Source organism: Bombina bombina, chromosome 6, assembly GCF_027579735.1.
Source record: "Bombina bombina isolate aBomBom1 chromosome 6, aBomBom1.pri, whole genome shotgun sequence".
Classification (NCBI taxonomy): domain Eukaryota; kingdom Metazoa; phylum Chordata; class Amphibia; order Anura; family Bombinatoridae; genus Bombina; species Bombina bombina.
Window position 1 is genome coordinate 362,468,091 of NC_069504.1, and position 6,000 is coordinate 362,474,090.

Genomic DNA, 6,000 nt, shown 5'->3' on the forward strand with positions numbered 1-6,000 from the left:
TACTCTCACTCCCACCTTCGTGCTTGTAGTCCGGTGAAGAAATTGCAGCCTCTCACCAATAACTCAATGATGCCGTTGGTGGTGTAGCTCTCTCACCTACGGCGCAAATTTTGCATGCCCGAACTAGTTCCTCCCACAACGGAAGCCGATATTTAAACCAGTAATACAGTGCACTGAAGATAAAAATGTGAGTGGGTAAGTTTGGAACCGAACCCTAATTTCTCAATATCATAACTGTTAAAAAGAATCCAAAACAAAAATATACACCTTACTTATACTGTACATAAACTTCTAAAAGATTACTGTGCGGCAGCCTTTGCATTTGCTCTTACAACTGGCAGAAATCTGACCGGCAACAGTGTGCACTGAGTATCTGATATTCTACATATCCAGAGAGATATACATCAGAATATTCTCCACTTTGTCCTATCTACATTTGTTATCACTTTAACGTTTTCATCCCCAGCACATTTACAGCAAGAAGAATGATATTTCTGGTTTAAGACCAAAATAAAGGTGTTCCACATACCTCTATGGTTCAGAATATACAGTTTTAAAGGGTTGAAATAGAAAAAATAGAAATGCAAAGCATTTACTATAAAGAAGCCTTTTTTTCAGGCACACTTGTTAAAGGGACATCAAACACTGAGATTCTAATATACAATGTTTAATTGGGCATAGAATGAATACCCTGCAATTTAGTTATTTATTTTGCACCTCTTCATGAAATTTAACTGAAAGTTGTGGGCTTTGAAAGTGAAGACTTCAAATTTCAAGTTAAACATTGCTATATTCAACACAGACTTTGTTTGCTCTTTTCCCTATGGGCCTAATGATCTAAAGCTGTGCTCTTAGGCGAGATTATCTAACCAGTCTCGTAAGTACTTTGAGGTCCCTTAAAAATTTTTAGATATGCAAATTTTAGTGTGAGATCTGTTTATCTAACTATGCAGAAGGAGAGACACTATATACAATATAATGCTAAAAAAAAGCCCCCAAAGATTGTGTGATTTTTCTAAATTGCCGGCGAGTTTTTAATCATCAAGCCCTGTATGTTTAAGGATCACTGCAAGAAGATCACAGCATCCACACTTTAGCAGCCAAGATATCATCAGTACCATAATGTCACTAGTACCATAATATGGCAGCTGCTAACCCCTTGAATGCCAGATAGGGCTGCAACACATTGCCCTCTCTGGAATCCCTGGATAGTTTTCTTTATTTAGGGAAGGATTCAAAGGTACAAAAATAGCAGTAACATTTCAGGTTATACACCCTTAGCGACTAAAGGTGTATAACCTGAAACGTTACTGCTATTTTTGTACCTTTGAATCCTTCCCTAAATAAAGAAAAGATTTGGAAGCTTATGCTGTGGACACCTTTGTTTATTGGATGTACTTTGGAGCTAGCAGTGAGCTCCTGTCTGCGTTTGCATTTGCATTGCTTGAAGATATTGTTGGTTCCCTACATTGGATTGAGTTAACCATATGCCTAACAGTAATACATGAATAACCTGAACTACCTATCTCAAGGTGAGTAACCACCACTCACCTTTCTAACAATGGATGACTTACTGTGTTGTGACAATGTTATTGGCTGTGAGTTGTCATGAAAAGTAAAATGTCAGCTCTTAAAGGGAGTCCTGTCAAAATAAAACATTAATGATTCAGATAGGGCATGCAATTTTAAACAACTATCCAATTTACTTTTATCATCAAATTTGCTTTGTTCTCTTGGTATCTTTTGCTGAAAGCTAAACCTAGGTAGGCTCCTATGCTAATTTGCTTGAAAGCTGCCTCTTATCTCAGGCTAGTTCATGTGTGCCATACAGATAACACTGTGCTCACTCATGTGGAGTTATTTATGAGTCAGCATTGATTGGCTAAAATGCAAATCTGTCCAAAGAACTGAGATAAGGGGGCAGTCTACAGAGGTAATCACAGAGGTAAAAAGTACATTAATATAACAGTGTTGGTTATGCAAAACTGGGCAATGGGTATTAAAGGGATTATCTATCTTTTTAAACAATAAACATTTTCAAGTAGTCTGTCCCTTTAAAACAGTCAAATAACTGCCAGTCTAAATTCCAAGATCAAGGCTAAATGTAAATTACACTGAATTTAATCTAGCTATGCTGCACTAGTAATGACATAAACTACCTGTCACAGACTTAATTCAAACACTCTCCCTTTCTGACTGCACCTAAACATGCAACATGATTGGTTGGAAGTATTTGAAATGTGCTGCTTTGCACATTAAAGTGACTCTCTGTGTAGTAGTCTTTAAGGCCCCCATACATGGCAAGCCTTCATACTCCTAGAATGAGTCAACCACCTTTTCCACTATTCATAACATTCTGGTCTCTTCTTTCAAAACAATGATTACGGTAAGTTATAAAGAGCATAATCATCAAGGTCCTCAATTTAATATCAATGTTACATCTGTAGTCTAAAGAACTGAACACTGTAGTAGTAATAATAATAATAATAAACAAAGGGAGATTAACACTCAGATAGAAAATGAACTGCTGACCCATGAGGAATTCAAACAGTAAGGACATGCTTAGGACACAATTTTTTATTTCTGAAGCATTTATATTTAGCTATTACCAGTTTAGCTCGACAATTTCTGTCAGCCAGGGAGCCGCGGCTTATAAAATGTTACTTCTGATAAGTAAATATTTGGGTTAGTCTACATCTATCTCTATATAAATAAATCTGTGTGGGTCTTCAATATTCTGAACAAATCTAAATGCCCAAGTATAAAAAGGGAGAAAGAGACAAATGCTGATGTTTAAACTCTGTTTGAAACATATATACTGTATATAACCTATTAGCATTTTAACAAAATGGTTTCCTCATACATAAAGGAATCTAAGGAAGTTCAATCATATGGAATGCTTGACCCACATCAATATGCACTTTAAGCAGAGAATGCACATGATCACCAAGCAGTTCTAAGGAATGCATTGATTTGCAGACAGCAAATGCTGTGAAATGGAAAGCAGTCTGTTCTCTCCATTATCACAACCAATCCCCACAGCTAGCAGTAATATCCAGGCAGACTTCTGTGTGTAATACAAGTTTTACACTGCGGCCTCCTGTAACTAAACCAGTGATGTAACCATAAAGTACACTTGCTAACACCACACAAAAGGACCTGCCTGCAAACTAAGACACTAATGCTTTTTCAGTTTCAGAGGTCAAATAGGCCTGTAAGTGGACACTGCCCATCCACAATCAGGTGGCTTAAATACAGACCAGCCATTAGCTAAACTGCACCACATTTACTATAGAATATATGATTATGTCTATGTGGCACCCTCCCTCCTTTGACAGCCTCTGCTTCCATATAACACTTTTTCTAACTATGTGCCATCCCCTCCCTCTTCTGTATCATCCACTCCATGTCATCCCTTCCTGCTGTATCATCCTTCCCACCTCAAATGGCACATCCCTTTCACCTTTTTAGATCTTCATCCCCCCCCGTGTTATATCCCCCCAATGTGTCATCCTTCCTTTCTGTTCATATTATCACATAACCTAGCATAATCCTTTTCCACTCTTCTTGTGCATCATCTGTGCCATCCTCTACCCACTACACAAGGCAAATGGCAACCCCAGACAATGGCTTTTGCCTCCTTTGAGCCTCGTCAGTGAGGTGCAGCAATATCCCTCTAAGCACAATGGGCAAGGAGTACACATCAGGTTTCCCACATCACCCTTAGGGAGGCTTTACCCAGGGTCATAATACAAATACATACAGAAAGAGAAGCAATCGGCCAGGAACGAAAACAGCTCAGTGGCTTATTCTATGGCCTGGTTGTCACTGGGAGTAGCTTATTTTAGCCCAATTGTGCTTTTCACAGAGGAGAACTTTCCTGCAGTATATCAGTCCAGCCCTGAAATGCCAGGCAATTGGTGATAGGGGAAACCAGATGTGGACTCCTTGCCCAATGCGCCTAAAGGGATTTGGCTGCACTTTACTGAGGAGGCCCAAAGGAGACTAAAACGATCGTCTGGGGTTGCCATTTACCTTGTTCAGAGAATTGCCTGGTATTTCTGGGCTGGACTGACCTTGTTAGGCAATCTCATACTGATAAACTTAATGAAAGTTCTCCTGTGCGAAAAGCACAATTGGGCTAAAAGAAGCAACTCTCAGGTGGTAACAAGGCCATAGAACAAGCCACTGAGCTGTTGTTCGTTCCTGGCAGATTGCTTCTCTTTCTGTATGTATGTGCTTAGGAGATGCACATATTCATGAGTGTATGAAGACGCTGTATATGTGTTATCTAGTAATATTACTTCAGGGGTTGCACTCCATTCAATGATTGCACCTGTGTACGCTTACCCAGGGAATGCAAGTATATGTGTGCATGCGACTATAGAGACTGCACATCCTGTGTATTTGTGCAGAACCAGCACACTTTTGTATACATGTGTAAAGGTGTTTACTTACACTTAAACAATGTGCAATGAAACACATTTGTGTATTATTTTGGGAGGTGAAATTATCTTCACACGTAGACATATAGTTCATACAAACACGAACAGGTCATATACATATGCACAAAAATGCAAGGACCCTGCAAAGAAACATAAACAAATTGTACCTGTACTTATACAGTATATAAGTATATCAGCAATCCTAAAAGACAGATCCTTCATACTAATTATATATATACCCATACAGTCATGTACAGCCTAAATAAATATATGTGCATCCCTGATACATAAACATGCAGGTACCATGCATAAAGAAATATGTGTGCTGCCACTGCATAAAGCAGAAATAATCAGTCAGTTATACATTGATGAGCTGCAACTATAGTTATAAATGTGCATATAGATGTATAGTACTTATACACATGTACACACAGTGATAAGCAACCCCTGTGCTGTTGAACATTTGTACAACCAACATTCAGAAATGTGCTGCCCTGAATAAATACAAAGATGAACAATCCCTAGGGTACCAACACAGAATTATAGAACACCCTTTCCTGGCTTCTTAAAAAAAATGATTCATCAATATTCTGTCTGGTCCTACATTTCACAAGTCTGTTAATCCTTGACATACGAACACATACACGACAATGTGCATACATTGCATTATATATATAAAATATATTATATATAAATATAATATATATAAAAAACATACATACACACACAGTTGTGCATACGTTCCTACACATACAGATATGTAGGCCTTGCATAAACAAATAGGTGCTATCACTTTAAGAAAAATATTCTACACTATATGCAAATATTTATAGACGATTAATCCCTGTGTACGGTCATGTGAATACTCTTCATCATACAGACACGTGCAGTAATAAAACGATGCGAGTATACACAATGTGCAGTCACTGCATACTTGCAAAATAAATACAGGTGTCAAACCACTGTATAAATATGAATATATACAGTTTCAATTGCGCAGCCTACATATACGCATACGTCCAGATTGTATACACAACTGTATGTGCTACAGCCCCGCCTTGCACACAGTAGCCTGCATTACATTACAGTATGATGTCAGTGCAGTTCCCGCTAGCTCTCTTTACCTGCCGTTTTTCAGGTCCTACCACCGGCTCTGCTTCAGCCTCTTGTCATCACCCTCCCCTTTGCTGCAGGCCCCAACATCCGCGCCGGGGAAGGGTGATCACAAAGGCCGGATCATGCACAATTCCATAAGGACACCGGGGGCTGTGAAAATCCGTGATCCCCCCCTCCCCGGTACCAAACAGCTGGGGCGGGGGAGACTACCGTAATCACCCTATAACACTGACATAGCAGCAAGCGCTACCATAATTTTCCTAGTATACAGGTACAGTCAAAACTACCGTAGTCAACATACTAAAGAAAGTAGAACAAAGGCTGTCCTAGCCATCCTATAGTAGGCACGTGAACAAACTTACCGTAAACACCTTTCAAACAAATGAGCGTGCAACTACAAAATCAATAACTCTTACAAGCACTTAGCAAATATTTATGT

The 6,000-nt window shown here is 39.0% G+C and overlaps 1 protein-coding gene across 1 annotated transcript in view; it reads right to left on the reverse strand.

The window, feature by feature from the left end:
* RNF44 (ring finger protein 44) overlaps positions 1 to 5,727 on the reverse strand; it is a 928,909-nt gene extending 923,182 nt beyond the window's left edge. Inside the window, exon 1 of the mRNA XM_053717041.1 lies at positions 5,570 to 5,727. The gene's annotated coding sequence lies outside the window, so the exon portion shown is untranslated. The remainder of the gene's footprint in view (positions 1 to 5,569) is intronic.
* Between the last annotated feature and the right edge of the window lie 273 nt (positions 5,728 to 6,000).